Source organism: Rhipicephalus microplus, unplaced genomic scaffold (genome assembly GCF_043290135.1).
Source record: "Rhipicephalus microplus isolate Deutch F79 unplaced genomic scaffold, USDA_Rmic scaffold_15, whole genome shotgun sequence".
NCBI classification, from domain to species: Eukaryota; Metazoa; Arthropoda; class Arachnida; order Ixodida; family Ixodidae; genus Rhipicephalus; species Rhipicephalus microplus.
In genome coordinates, this window is record NW_027464588.1 from 26852626 (window position 1) to 26869658 (window position 17033).

The following is a 17033-nucleotide window of genomic DNA, read 5'->3' on the forward strand; positions in this document are numbered from 1 at the left end:
CCTCGAATGGCGTAACCAAAGGTACAATCTCGAATTTCATGGCATACCACAGACTCAACAAGAAGATCTTGTTGGCGAGATAAATGCGTTATCTATCCAAAACGAGCTTCCTGAACTTATACGCGACGATGTGGCAGCCAATCACCGTTTGCCATCCAAGCAAGATAATATTCCAGCAATAATTTGTCGTTTCACTAAACTAAACGTCCGAGAAGCGTGGAGGGACAACCGGCTTAAAATTTCGGAAATGAACGAAGAAGTTCGCGTGCTGGAAAACCTCACGAAACGCAGTAAAGCACTGTTGAAGGAAGTAAAAGACTGGGCAAAGGTAAACGACTATAAGTACGTCTGGCATAGAAACAACAAAATCGTCGTAAAAAAGGCGGAGATGCATCCAACGAAGCCTATCTCAGGCTTCCGCGATGTTGCTAAGCTCACCTAGATGTCTGACTAGTACTTCTAAGTTTTTGTGTGTAAAAGAATCACCAGATGGCACCTGTTTGCCATACGTCCTACGTTAATCCTAACCAGTTTTCAAAAATGCTTGGTCCAGCCTTCGCAAAATCTTTCAAATCTGTTCATTTTAACGCACAGTCACTCGGAAATAAAGAAATGCACGTAAATTTATTTTTTGCAACAGTTAGATACATCTTTGGATGTAATTATGGTAACTGAAACTTGGTCGAAAAATGATTGTGATCTTATCCGTCTTCCTATGTGCCAAACATTTTTTTAAACCACGATAATGGTCGCGGGGGAGGTGTTTGTATGCTGTTTAAAAATATTTGGGAACCAGACTTGCTACCGTTATTCACAGTATGCACGAGCGACTATGAAGTGTTATCTGTATGTTCAGGAAGCACCCTTTTTGCAGTGTGTTATCGTCCCCCACAGGGCTCAGTCACATCATTTATGAGTTTCTTTGAATCTCTGCTTTCATACTGCCGCAAAAAGCGATTGGACCTAGTATGTGGCGGGGACATGAACATTAACATGTTGAATAATCATGTTTCGAAAAAGAGTTTTGACTTGTTATTACAGGCAAATGGGTTTTTAAATGTCATTGATTTACCAACCCGCATCACGCCAAATTCTTTCACGTTGCTAGATCTGTTTATTACGAACATAGACAGAGCAAGGGTAAAATCTGGAGTAATTAGCGCTGGCATTAGTGACCACTTACCAATTTATTTATGTTTTACAAAAGAGTTCAAAAAACATGTTAGCAATACCCGCTCTTTTCAACCAATCACATAAAAATGCCCTTTCTATATTTAGGCAAAATGTAGCGCAAGTAAACTGGGATTTTATTCTGGAAGAAAATGATCCTGAAACAGCGTACGACAAGTTAATAAATGTTCGTAAGCCAATATACAACGCAAGTTTTCCATTCAAAGTTGTGAGGAACAACCACCGAACTCGGAAGCCATGGATCACACAAGAACTGCTTACTAAGATTAGGTTGAAAAACACTTTGTATCACAAATTATCAAAATTAAAGATGCGAATGACTTACGTATTTTTAAGAATCTCCGTAATCGCCTCAACAAGGAACTTACAAAAGCTAGAGCAGATTATTACACAAATCAGTTTGTAAGGGTCGCACTGATTTAAAGTGGAAAAAGCTAAACAATATTCTAGGGAAACAAAATTGTGAAAAAGAACTTTTCCACACTTGTACTAAACGGGGAAGCTATATCCGGCCAGGAACTGGCCAATGAATTTAATCGCCATTTTGTAAGCATTTTTAGTGAAGCGAAAGTGTTCAATGACCTTCTAAACATTACCTCGACTGAAAATACTCTATTTCTTAGCCCGGTTGATGAAGCTGAGGTGATGGGCACATTCAACATGCTAAACAACACGAAATCTTGTGACATTGATGAATTCCACCTTAAACCAATTAAGTTTATATTTGACATTATTTCGCCGTACATTACGCATATTCTCAACAGGTGTATCATTAAGGCAGTGTTTCTTCGTGGTATGCAGCTTGCGCGTGTATCAGTAATTTATAAAAAGGGTGACAGAAATCAATTGGGAAATTACAGGCGAATATCTATACTACCAATATTTTCAAAACTGTTTGAAAAAGTTATTCATAAGCGCTTCGTGATCTTTGAATCTAAGCATTCCCTAATTAGCGACTCTCAATTTGGTTTCTGAAAACACTGTTCGACAGAGCTCGCGTTAATGGAACAAAAAGAACACATTCTAAAGGAACTTGACAAAAATAAAATAGTTATTGGGATCTATGTCGACTTTACGAAGTCTTTCGACCTAATAAACCATGAACTATTGCTGCGCAAGTTAGAGCGTTGCGGATTTCGTGGACATGCATCTGCACTCGTAAAATCTTATCTGGAATTCCGTAGGAAGGCACTTGTTGTAAACGGATTCTTATCCGATACACGGCCTGTTCAGTGTGGCGTCCCACAAGGCAGCATTTTGGGCCCGTTTCTTTTTAACATGTTTATAAATGATATTGTGCAGACTATACCCTTCGCAAAAATTGTATGCTACGCTGACGACACGAGCATATTTCTAGCTGGAGATAATATAGGCGAGTTGAGAGAACAAGCAAATGACGCACTAGGCAAACTTGATAACTGGACACAAAAGAACGCATTACAGATAAACAGCTCAAAAACTAAAGTCGTCATCTTTAGAGGAAAAAACAAAAAAAGTCGCATTAACAAGAGATATATGTTTTCAGCGTATTCCCCTAGAAATTGTGCCATCGATTAAAACATTAGGAGTTCTGATAAATCAAAAACTGTCCTGGGACGACCATGTAGCCTATCTTGGTAGAAAGCTGTCGCAGATAATAGGCATTGTTTACAGAAAACGTGAGATGCTGCCGCTGAACGTGATGATCCTAATCTATCAGTCTTTATTTTATTCTCATCTAAACTACTGTCACTTAGTCTGGGGTACCATGACACAAGAAAACCTAAACAAATTACACGTCCTATAAAAGAGCATCTTACGCGTAATGGAAAACCTTCCTTGCTGGCACACAACCACCGAACTTTTTACCAAACACGAAACTTTGCGAGTAACTAAATTATATGAGTATCGTCTTTGTCATTCCTTCAAGCGTGAAATCAAGTATAGTACATTTCTACTTCGTAATATTGCTCTGATAGAGCCGCGAAAACTTATATGCAGGACAAGAAATACAGTTATATGGCACGTTCAAACATACAGAACAACTTAAGGCACGCAAACCCTGAAAAAGCAGCTTCCGCGACTGCTCAATAGCTTCGCAGCTAAAAACGCACCCCTTGAAACATTGACAAATAAAGAGTTGTTATCATTTTTTCTTTCATAATTCCTGTTATCTGTTTGCTCGCGATTTCTGTGCCTTAAAAGTGTACTTCCTTGTATTGTGTCTTTCATTTTTCTTTTTCTGTTATAATATGCACGTTTGGTTGTGTTTTTTTTAATATTTGCTGTTCGCAAAGTTAGGGGTCAGCAGCTCAGTCAAGCTGTTTTGGTTGGAGTTTTCATCGGAACGATCCTTAGATTTTGCAGCTTTTACTGCGGGCCCCTGTCATCATGTACACAATGATGATGAAATAAACGTATTATTATTATTATAATATATGAAATATAACATGCAGGCAAACTATGCGGGCCTTAGTCTTCTCAAATATATTTCAAAATTGAAACGTTTAATAATTTTAATTCAGTTGTAGTGAGACATCTGCTGCTATTTCTATATGCTTTGTGATAAGTCACACAATTGCAATAGAGTGAACAGTAAAAGAGTTTGTGCACTCTTACTTTCATTTCGAAACATCTTGTTATGTCTTTCTTGACACGATGATTTCCGAATATTTCCATCTGCAACCGAATATGTTACCCTAGAGAGAAACGCCATTCCTGCAGTGAAAATTCGCCTTCTTACTGGCATGACAACAAGTGTGGCCATAATGCTTTCAACTAAAAGGGGCGAAAGATCATCCACTACGTTTCATCTCCTCGTGTATAACCTGGTCTTTGAGTACATTCATTTCGAAAGAATTCTTTCTTGACCTCTGTTCCCTCTAACGAGCATCTGCATGAACAGGTGTCATCTTCAGGAAGGCAGCACAGTCCTCGTGATCTCGTTTGCGCGTAATCCAGTCATGGTGTGGAGTTAGTCTGCGGCAATGATACGAATGGAATTCGAGAATGCCCAGCAACAGACCGGAGGCGCTCCTATTCGGGCACAGCTTCGTTATTACTATTTCATGTACTCCGATAGCTTTAATGTTCTGTGCTTACCTTTTTTACGTATTTTTCGGGGACGAATCTGCCTTGCAATGTTCTCTATTGCATTTTTAAGGTTATTATGAATCCGCCTACACGCTGGGAAATCTTTTTTCTCAACCCATGAGTCTTAAAACGGCTGGCAGGATGATGTTTGCCAAACTAAAAAATAGAGACTGTCTTGAAAAACGTGAATGGGCAGGTAACTAACCAACGCTCATGGTGGCCTCAAGGTTTTTTCTATAATGAAGCAACTTCAAACGGCACGCATTCGTGGGCACCACCGGAGCGACAACGGGAAACATCAATAGTGGGGACGGGTACTACGCGGTAATTTTAGCTTTTCTACCTTAAGAGGATGTCTCAAATTTTAGGCGGGCTTTTGGTTTATCGCTTTTGCCATAGAATTTGATGTGCTTGATTCCGTCTTTTTTGGTTAGGAGGAGTAAGTTGATCTTCCTCAAACCTCTTGCTGGAACATCAGAAACGTCTTCATGGTGTGCTTAAAGTTAGGTAGGCCAGAAAATGTAAGGTCAGTTTGGCATTTTCGTAAGTATAACGGACTCAAAATTTTCACCGATGCAACAGTCTTTAAACTGAATGCCTTGTCAACTACGAAACATTGTAGAGCGCTTTTGGGCAAGTCTCTGAAATTATTTTAAATGCTTCAGTTTTTTTTTCGCGCCGCCGGTGTGTTCATAATAACAATAAATTAAAGAAACAAATAGGAGACGTCAAAACTGTATGCATCAGCCTAGGCCCGTTACGTGACTTATGTCTGTCGTGCTTTGGGCAGAAAGCACTCCATTACTACATTTTTACAAAGTTGATGAAACAATTACTTTGTTTTCTGAAAATGTTGCTTAAGATTGGCTCTGAATATAACTGATGTTTTCATTCCGCTGCTTAATGAAGGTTTTGATTAAAATTTTAAACTAATTTTGATGTTGCCTATAGAAACAATTACATCGCGTCATAGACTTCATTTCACTATTCGTCTTTAAATAAATTGCCTTTTTTCAACATATATCTCGTAATCAACGTAACAAAATAGAATAGACAGAACATGAACACGCGGGCATGGGAAGAAAGTGAGGACATCACAAGTAGCGTTTGTGGTGCCTTGAATTTTTTCATATGTCCGCATGTGGACGCTCTACCTTCTAGCATGAAGACGTAACAGTCAGCTCCACTTTCTGTCAATATAAGACAACCTATGGGCAGAAGATTGAACACTTAGTGCTGCAAATAACGCATCTCATTTTGCGCCGCTCAAAGACACAGAATATAAGGAGAGTATAATAAGCAAGACATTTGTCATTGTAGTCGGCACTTGCTGAAATTGACTGTCTTCTACGGCGAACAGTCATTCCCCGTAGCTTACGTTGCAACAGGAAGAATACAAGTGCTTTATTAAGGTCTTAGAAAGGTCAATCTTTTTGATCTGTCACCCTTCGTGGGTGAAAGGGTTGCGGTGTTCGGCTGAGAACCCAAAAGTCGCTTGTTTGATCTGGGCCACGGCCATCACGTTTGAACAAATGAGGAGTGCTTCAGGGTTGTCGCGTGCTGCGCGAAAAAGAAATTACGAGCTCTGAGTTTTCATAGTCTTTCCCTACGCTGAGCCTCGCAATGCTATCGTGCTTTGACGCATGAAACCCAAGAATATGTTATTAGTTATCTTTTAGAGTGGGGAGATCATTGGATCGATGACTGATATACTTGCACCACAAGAACTCTCACGGAATGTTACCAAGATTTGCGTATGAAATCGAATTTTCTTCCATTGTTCTTCAATTTCTTAACCACGACATGAAGCAACATTTAGGGCGCTGTTTTATCGTACTTTGAATTGCTGCAAAGGAGCATGCCCAACGCCTTTGTGTTTAGAGTATGGAGCATATTGGAAGACGTCCCCTGAATAAAAAAACACTTACCAGCATGGTGTTCGTTAGTACAAAACGTGTCGTAAGGTATGTAAATATAATTTCTCATTCGTCAGCTTGGTCAATTGTTTACTCCCGCTGCAGTGAATGCAGACTAATAATAATTCTTTGAGTTTAAGCTGCCAAAATTATTGCATGTCTATTACAAACGCCTTAGTGAAAGCCTCCGGAAATTTTTACTACCGATAGTGATTTAACGCGCCCCTAAATCTAAGCAAACAGGCTTTGAGGATTTTCGCCTTCATAGAACATGCGGCCGCCACGACCGGTATTTGTTCTCGCGACAAGTGAGTTATTAGTGGAGCACCATAACCACTTAACCGCTAGACCACTGTTGCGAGTTAGTAAGTGATCACTGCACTGTTGCAGTTATGTTTAATGAAGCTTCATCTATGAGAAATGTAAAGGGTGTCATAGTTAACAACTGCTTAGCGCTGATTGACCCTTCCGCCAAGCGGCTCATCCTACACACAGCCATAACCTATTCGCATATAACAAGTACTTCTGCAGAAGACCGTGCCAGCTTTCTAAGTGATTTTTTGCACTGTTTCGCAACAAGGAGAGAAAATGTACCCACTATTCGCACTAATTTCTTCGCGATTGAGGTATATAAACGCATTATCCAAATTGCACGACATATTCAAGCAGAGAATTCGCACTCATGTGTCTCTACTGCCTGAAAACAAAGTACACATATCTGATTTTGAGCAGGCCATTTAGCAAGAACGTTGCGCAGGGACTTGCAAGAACTGACCCGTTCAAAGAAGGAAGAAAAATAGGAGGAAAAGAATGGCAGGGAGGTTAACCAGCCTATGGGCAGTCGGTGTGCTACCCTTCGCATGGAAGGGGGATTGGGGAGATAAAATATGATGAGAAGAGAAGGAAGAGAGATGAACACAGCACATTAGGCAGCACACGCACACACACTAAGTCATAGTCCAGTCTTATCTTACTTGGTGTGTGACATTGCTGTTACAGCCGCTTGTTCAAGTCTGTGCCGCGTAGAATTTCACCAGTGCTTTTGTCGCCTTCTGTTGCAATGTCTTCTCTGGGGCACTTGAAAGAATAGTGTCCACAGACATTTGGCTGTTGTCGATTCTCGCAAGAGGGGACGCCAGTGACTGTCTCCGGATGTCATGCAACGTACAGTTGCACAGGATGTGGTGTAGCGTCTCGTCGCAAGAACAGGCTTCGCAGAGAGCTTTGTTGGCAATTCCTATGACAAATGAATAAGGTTGCCCCGCCGCGGTGGTCTAGTGGCTAAGGCACTCGGCTGCTGACCCGCAGGGCGCGGGTTCGAATCCCGGCTGCGGCGGCTGCATTTCCGATGGAGGCGGAAATGTTGTAGGCCCGTGTGCTCAGATTTGGGTGCACGTTAAAGAACCCCAGGTGGTCTAAATTTCCGGAGCCCTCCACTACGGCGTCTCTCATAATCATAGAGTGGTTTTGGGACGTTAAACCCCACATGTCAATCAATCAAATGAATAAGGTTTTGTAAATGTTCCGTGTGCACAAACAAAGACCCAGACAGAACAGCGCTACTATCTCAAAAATAACTGTAGAACTGTAGATTACGGTACTGTAATGTGCTATATACTTTCGTAGTTACCGCTTTTTTATATTTTAGCACAGTATGAATAACACCGCACTGTCTCCGTATTGCTACCGCCAATCTGGCAGGCAGCGGAGAAATGCTCCCGCTGGGAACGATGCTCTGCTTTCTCGTTCGTTTTTTTATCTGCGTTTGTGCTCAGATTACACAGCGGATAGGCAATATGAAAAGCAAAAAAAAATAAATGTAAGCATTGCTCACTTGGTACTGTGAGCGTTGCACTGACAATCGCACGCTCGCGTAAACACATTCGGCGACTTATGCTTGTCCGGCTTTACGCATCATAACTTGTGTTCTACGTGTTAGTACTTATGGTGTTTGTTTCCACATGCGCGCATGGCTCTAATAATCTATAAATCCGCGAAAGCAGTTCTAATTTGTGGGGAAGCCTTATGGTGATCAACGAGGTGCCATTAAAATGATACTGAAAAGAACGCTCTGTGTATAAAGGGAAGGAGCAGATAAATGAAGAATGCTCAAACGTTGCTATTCCCAGCTCATTTATTGGGCACTACACAAGTTAATATCTAACAGTCGGTTAAGAAGGTTGTGGGATCGTCTATTGTAGCGTCGAATATGGCAGACTTCAGTACAGTGCTATTTAAACAGGCTCATTTTCTACCCGGGGTTGTCTTCAGTAAAATCATGACATGCCATACTGCAGTATTGTAGTATACCATGCAGACAAATGATTATTCTTGCAGGCCACGAGCCTGAGCGAAACGTTGTATATAGTGTAGTGTGTATGTGTGACTGTATGTGTTATAAGTGTATCATTGTATATACCATAGTCATCAACCGGTACCTGGAATAGCATGTCCGGTAAAAAGCCGGCAGACATCTCAAGCTGTCTATTGAAATAATTATCTCGCTCTCTCCTATTGGGCAATAGTTAAGTTATTTAATCCATCCTTCCGTCCATCTCTCTATTTCTCCCTCTTGGAAAAATTAAGCTGAACCGTCACGGTACGCGTGCTTGTTATAGAGCGTAATGCAGATATGGCAAAGCGAGTTCCCCGCATAGGTGGTGGAATGGTTAGGGTAATCGGCTACTGGCCTAATATTCCAGTTTTGACAATGACCATGGTGGTTCATCTCAAATCAGAGAAAATGCTAAATGCCCCTGACAGTGAATGGTAAAGAACGCCACTTGTTTACATGCAAAAGAGGCGACTATAAAAGGCGAGTGCCGTTTTCTTTGTTTTTTTTCTTCCTCCACTGTGCTAAGCATCTTCCTCCTCTTTTTGCGACATACTGCGAATGTCGTGGTCGCGCACTGTCTCCGAGCTCGCACACTTTACACTAAGCCACGATATTGTGTGACGACGTTATGTCATGTCATGAAGATACCATGACATAATGATGGCGCGACAAATTGTGCTGATAAGTTATGATATGATCAAACCCTATTGTCACGTAATGTTACGTGGTAGTCTTGAGACTTTTAGGAAGCCGTTGCAACAAACAATGACTTGAGTATTACGTTACTGAAGACCTCGCTTTATTGCTTAGTTTTTAGCACTCGTGCTGTCTTGTGAAGTATAGTCACTCTTCTGAAAATCTCTATTCTGTATTCAATAAACATGTGAGGTTTTACCCTCAACACCGCTCTCATTACGTTGTTTTTTTTTCATTTTGAGGGTTTGAGTCTCGCCACAGTAGTCTAGTGGCTAAGGTACTTGTCTACTGACCCACAGGTCACGGGATCGAATCCCAGCTGCGGCAGTTGCATTTTAGGCCCGTGTGCTCAGGTTTTGGTCCACGTTCAAGATCCCTAGATAGTGTTAATTTCCGGAACCCTCCAATATGGCGTCTCTCTTGTAAAATGGTGGTTTTGGGACGTTAAACTACACAAGTCGATCAATTGAAGACCAGCTTCAGCGTCCTCAGCACTTCAGCACCACGCCGGCATGTGGCGTTGGCCACGTTGAGTTGAAGAGAAATCGAACATTCTACACTACATTAGCACCGCACATTTGTATCGTGAGAGGTACAACTTAAATTCAGGACGATACAGTGAGCCAGGTAAAAAAATACTAGGTACAAGATAAAGAAGAAAAAAGAGAACAGACGGGATAACAGGGAAAAAAATTACACCTCCTGACAACAGATTTTCAATGAAGCTGAAGCAATATACATTCGCAGAACATATACCTAGAAAAGAATATAATCGCTAGTCATTAAGAGTGACAGACGGGGCTTAAAGATAAAAAAAATGGCAGCAGATCCCACGTACTCTGGGAATCATTGATATGCGACACACGAATGAAAAAAATTCCGCCATATCCACGAAGTGGATGATGATGAGTGGGCGAAGCTCCGGAGGTAAACCTGGTAAACCATGAATCCTCTGTACATTTTGCCCACTCGATTTTATTACATCGCACCCCCTAGCGTACGTCGCCGCACTAAATCGAACGATTGCCTTCAATTGATGACACGCGCCATATGTGACATCATTCCTGTTTTATAAGATCTCGCGTCTTTCATCAACTACAAGTACCGCTTTCTAGTTTATAACATCTTGCATCTTTTCATCATCAGCTACAAGTACCACCATCTAGTAAACACTACAAGAGCTAAACGAGAGGTGGCTACATACAGGAGACGGTGCCGCCATCTAGTGAACACTGCAAGAACTAAACTAGAGGTGGCTACATACAGGGGACGGTACCGCCATCTAGTGAACACTGCAAGAACTGAACTAGAGGTGGCTACATACAGGGGACGCACAGCCCACGCCCTAAGGAGCTTCGCCCCTAAAATGTTGATATGTCACTTCAAAAGTAGCACAGAGTTACGAAGTGGAGATAAATGATCCGTACATGCCTTCCGTGTTATGATTATCATGTTTGGATGTGTCGTTTACCTTCGTCATCTATTCCCGTCACTTTATACCAAATTTAGTATATGTGGAGCTAGCAAAACGGCCACGAGCCGGCTATGAGCGTAGTATGTTGTCATGTTCCTACATAACACGCGTGTCAGGATTATCATGTTTGTACCAGTCATATATTTCGCCAATATATTTCGCCATCCATTGACGTCACGTAACACCGAATTCGGTATATGTGGAGCTAGCAAAACGGCGGTGGGCGCATTATGAAGGGCCCAATGTAGCGTTGACGCGCGCGCACGCTGGCCACTGCAGCGATGCTACGTCAGCAGAACGCGAGCACTTATAGTCTGACGCCAGCGTGCGTCGGCGTGGCCGGACGGCAACCAGCACGAAATGCGACGTGCTGCATTTCGCACCAATGCGTTACCCAGGCAACACTTCGTCTCCCTCTTTTCGTGACGGAGGGACGCTGGACGCGCTGAAACGCGCATGCATCAAAGCAACTCAGCGCGGCGTGCCTGAGAGTAAAAGGCAGGACCAGCGCCGGGCGTCGCGACGCTGGCATGACGCGACAAAAAGAACGCCGGCGAGCACGCGTTATGCGTAAAATGCATTGGCACCTTGACTGTGGCGTGTAGTCATGTTCTCACATGACACGCATCTCATGATTATCATGTTTTCGGCAGTCACACACCTTCGTAATCCATTGTAGTCACGTAATACGGAGTTTGGTACATGTCAAGCTAGCAAAACGGCCGCGAGCGCATCATGAGCGGAACGTGTAGTCATGCTGCTACCAGACACGCATCTCATGTTTATAATGTTTGCGCCAGTATCATACCTACGTCATCCATGCACATCCCGTAATACCGAATTTGGTATAAATGAAGCTAGTGAAACGGCCGCTAGCGCATCAAGAGTGAGGCATGTAGTCATGTTATTATAAGACACGCATGTCATCATTATTATGTTTGCACCAGTCACATACCTTTGTTATCTATTCAGGTACTGTAAATACTAAATTTGGTATATGTGACGCTAGCGAAATGGCCGCGAGCGCATCATGATCGTGGAACGTAGTCATGTTGTTACATGACACGGATGTCTCGATTTTTTTGTTAGGGTCTGTCGCTTGTGTTCGCCATGCAATCATGTTTACCATACCAGTTTTGCAACATGCGATGTGAATGAATCTACCGCAAAGGCTCCAAGACCATGAATGTAAATCATGTCATTCATGACGAACATGTCATGATTTTCATGTTATGACTAGTCTAATATGTTTTTCATACAGTGATGTTGTGCCATACCAAGGTTGGTATTGATACCATTATTGAAACGGCCAGGAGAGCTAAAAGTCGTAGGTGGCTAGATAGATAGATAGATAGATAGATAGATAGATAGATAGATAGATAGATAGACAGATAGATAGATAGATAGATAGATAGATAGATAGATAGATAGATAGATAGATACGCTCAAAGTCGCCGAAGTTCGCTGAGAAACGCTTCGCATTTATTACGCATGCCAGAAGGAGGCAGAAAGTTTGGTGCGTGGATGAAATTATAGTGTTCGCAAAGATAACGTGGCCACCGCAAGCACAAGACCGGGATTATTGAACAAACACGGGAGAAGTCTTCGCTCTTCAGTTGGCGTCTTCATGCTCATGATTAAGATGAATAAAGTCGTAGTGTATCTGAACATTTAAAGCAACTGACGTCTTCACTGGAGGTGAGGCACCTCTTTCTATCGGAATATCGCGTGCGCTGGCTAATATCTGAGATATGTCAACAAGCACTAGCTGGTCTTTTGAATTCAAGCCGCAAGAGAGCTGGTTCTTCCGCTGGTTCTTCCGGAGTCATTGATAAAAATGTTGTTTCATGAGAAGGTTGCCAGAACCACCAATTATAATTGTGGGTTTTTTGTTAGTTCTTGTAGTAGGCCGTAATTTCTAGTAAGTTGTGTGAGAGTCAAACCTTCATTTATAAAATTGTGGTACCTGGACCCCTTCCTGAAGTAGCAAAGCAAGGGATAAAGTTGGAAGCTTGCAACCCGACGAGAACGAACTGGATTTATCAACGTCATATTACTGTATAAAAACATGCACAGTACACTTTCCCAGCTTCCACGTAGAGCATTTGGACCGCGGAAATGCCGTTACCGTTTGACTGATCGCACTGCGGAAAAGGCCGCAAAGACGTATGGTGACAGGTTGCTCGAGGTATGCTTCCTGCTTCGCACAGTGTGAGATGAAATGTGACTAATACACCAAGTAGGTGGGGATTTCATTGAAAAGGTATGAAGTATACGATTACGAACTGTTGTATTCTTATGCTACTCACAATAGAGAAACAGTCCGTTTGGTTGTCTTATGGAGATGGCGTGATTATATTTCAAATATAACGTGGAACATACTTTTCCTGGTTGATGTATTATCTTTTTCTTGCGTTTCCTTGCTTTATAACGTTGAAATATGTATCTTTGTCGGCAATTACAGGTTTACGTACAAATAAAAATAGCCGCAGAGTTAGCCTAATGATATTATCTTAGGTATCGCATGCAGCAATGCAGTGTCCTCGTCGAATGGCCCGGATGACATTTCTTACCGGATGCTGTGCCACCTTCATGAACGGGCACGAGAAGCTCTCCTTAACATCGTCAACGGATTCTGGCAAGCTGGCATCGTTCCGCAAAATTGGAATATTAGCCGCTTGGTACCACTTCTTAAGCTTGGCAAATATCCCATAAACATTACCTCTTACCGACCGATCGCACTTTCAAGTCAAGTTGGAAAGGTCATGGACAGAATGATCTTGGCCAGGCTTGAATGGTACCTTTAACGCTACGATATATATCCGAACGCAATGGCTTGCTTTCGCCGTCACTGAAGTTCCATCGGCAATGTTATAGATCTTGTTACCTATGTACAGCATCAAGAGGCATGTAAACAATTACCTGTTGCCATGTCCTCTGATGTAAAAAGAGCATACGACAATGTTCTTCATGTCGCCATCCTTGAAGCCATTGAATGAGTGGGTGTAGGTGGAAAACTCTATTGTTGGACATTCATTTATTCACAAGGACGGACCCTTTTTGTGAAGACCGCAGAAGGTCCACCCATCCAACACGCCACGCATCGTGCAGTTCCCCAAGGTGGCGTCTTGAGTCAAGCCCTCTTCATCCTCGTTCTCCTTTGTGTTGCGGAACGACTGCCAAGTGTGGTCAAGCTATCTATGTACGCTGACGGCATCTCCCTCTGGGCTTCTGGCGTGACAAAACCTCATGTGCACACAAGCCTTCAGAAAGCTGCGACATTCGTATGAGTGTACCTCAAAGAACAGGGTCTGAAAATCTCGCCAGAAAAATGCGCATTGATTTCTTTTGGTCTAAATCCAATGAGGACAAACGCTATAACTATTGACCACCAGGTCATACCATAAGTTATGATGCACAAATGTTCAGGCGTATTCATAATAGAGACTTTGCTGGGGACCACATGTGGCCCTCTTGAAGGAAAGCCGACAGGCATTGCTCACTTATTCAAGTGTCTTGGAGGAAAAACCTGAGGGACCTCAGTATATGAAGTGATGCAATTGTACAAGACACTTTTTTCGGCTATTTGTGGTAAAGCTTGCCTGTGTTGACTAATACCTGCAGAACTAGCATTCGCAGTCTTTAAAGCATCCAGGCTATAGCTCTGCGAGTTTGTCTGGGGCTACCGCAATGTTCATCAACAGCTGAGACAACCGCGATCCCAAATCAGTGCCCTCTGACAACGCATATCGTAACGGAAGTGCTCAGAGCACACGTGAAACATATAACTCGCACCCCTACCCGTAATATAGCCTCACTGCCAGAACAACGACCTCGTGCGTCATTTTTCCAGACATTCTTGTCATATCGCAAACGCATACCCACGGTATATACAACTCCGTCCATAATTGCAAATCTCCCATGATGTATGACTCATCCATATGTTGAATTCATGGTTCCAGGCATACATTCAAAAGCCTGGCTTTCGTCTCAAACGCTAAAACAGCTTTCTCTTCTCTTGTTATATGAGAAATACAGTGCGCATAACCATCAATATAGTGACGCTTCAGCCTAAGTGAATAGGTCTGCAGGGTCGGTTATCTTTCCTGCAACAGCGACAACGACGAAGATTCGCTTATCTCACCAGACGTCATCGACAGCCGTGAAACTTGCTGCTCTACGTAGCGCAGTTAACGTCAATAAGCACGAAGAAGCCAATAAATGGAGCGTGTTCACGGACTTCAAGGCAGCACACAGTGTCTGGTATTCGCCTTACACCAGGGAACTCATGAACAACTAGTGCTGGAAATTACAGAGCTGATTCACCGCCTCTTCGACGAAGGACATGAAATCACGTTTTAGTGGCTTCAAAGTTACTGCAGCATATTGGGCAACGAACATGCCGATGCAGCTGCTCGATCAGCACACGAAGATAGTGAAGCAGAATCTATCCCATTTTCAAGGACTAATGCTGCAATGAAAATCCAAAAAATCGCTAATGAAGAAGTAAAATTTCTGTGGAACGCGGAGGGCTTAATTCACACCCGAGTGCATAAGCTGGACACGTCTCGTCGACTTCGGCCTCCGTCCACACTCTCTCGACTTGAGACAACGGTGCTTTGCCGACTGTGGCTTGGTGTCACTTTCACCCAAGTTTTCACCTTCCAAATCAGCGTAGAAGACAGTGCTGCTTGTGATCATTACGGTAGCGATGAAATTATAGAGCACGTTCTTCGTCACTGCCCTCATTACAGCGTGCAAAGACGACCGTTAGCTGCTGCGTAAGCCGGCCTTGACGACAGACCTTTGTCGGAAAAATCAGTGCTTGAACGGTGATATCTGTCTTCCTACAGCAAATCAGTGAAGGCCTTATTGAACTTTTCGCATGGTAGTGACCTATTTTAGAGGCTATAGCACCCCAGCTCACATTTTGTTTTACTTTTTCACGCGTCTATTTTGCTCCTCCCTTTCTTTCACATCTTTCTTCCCCGTTCTCCTTTCCCTTAGTGCAGGGTAGCAAACCGGATGCTCCAATTTCCGGCTAACCTCGCTGCCTTTTCCTCATTTTATTCTCTCTCTCCCAGCAGTGCAAGGGTAATTTGTCTCTACCGTCTTTCTTTCCCCGTTCCTTTGCGCTGCCCTTTCAAATTAAGTGTTATGAACTAGCTAGCCCAAATAAAATGACTTAACAGTAGAGGACCATGCAGTACCTAGGAATTCATGCAGACCGCGGTTAGCGTAACCGATATTTCTGGGATAAGCAAACAGGCTTAATACCTCAATGAGAGAAGCAAGTGATCATTTGTTTATATATTCTCTGCATACCTAAAGAGACTGAGTTCTTAGTTAAGGTATATCGCAAAACATATAAAAACCTAATGCTGCGTTGTCCGATATAAGTGTCATATGAGCTTAGTTACGCCAGATATATCGGCGACATTATCCAGAGTCAGCATGAAAGCATGTGTCGAGATAACGAGGAAGTAATCTATTCATACATTTTTCGAGCCTAAAAACGCTAAGCCTGCGCGGAAGGAGCAGCACAGTGACAGTGAAAGCTAGAAGAGCGGCCTTTCAGAGCGTTTTCAAAACTCTCATTGGGTAACCACTGTAGGCAGTAATAATAACTTTATGGGGTAGTAGGCTGCCTTTCGCTATGCTATTTTTCGTCATTCTTCAGCGAAGTGTGGTATGCGCTATGCACTTGCAAGGAAGTTCATGCCAATTGTTTAAGCAGTGGATGATGACATTGAGGAAATATGGCCTAAGTGGGTATGCGCCAAAGTTAATATGAGAACAAAAAACAAGCTTTGTAGTGGGTTAAAGCATTTGACGGCCCTCTTGTTGCGCTATTCGCATTGTGTGACGATTCGTTGTTTATTCGCTGCTTTAAAACGCTTCATAAGTTGTATTAATGCGATTGCTTTCCTGACATAAAGCCTGGCTAAGGCAAGTTTGCCATCAAGTCACAAGCACCGGAGTAGCTCAGTGGTAGAATACCGGGCTGGCACAAAACGGTTCAAGCCCCACTGTGTGGTTGGTGCTAGGTTTTCTTTCTAATTTGCGCAATGTGTTTACGGACACCAGCGGCGGTGGTGGCGGCGGCGGTGGACAACTGCGAGTGACACGAGTTGCGATATCACAACAGTTTTCACTGTAAAATAATAATTGAAAATATTTAGGTCACTATTGAAAAAACCGTGCTATCAGTCAGGGCCAAATAGCACCAATAAATAACCTGCCAAATTATGAAAGGGAACGCAGTAAATGTAGAGCGCATATATTTCACTGTCTTGCTTATCATTTGGTTTAGATGCATTCCTACATTATCCTACATGGCAACAAATCT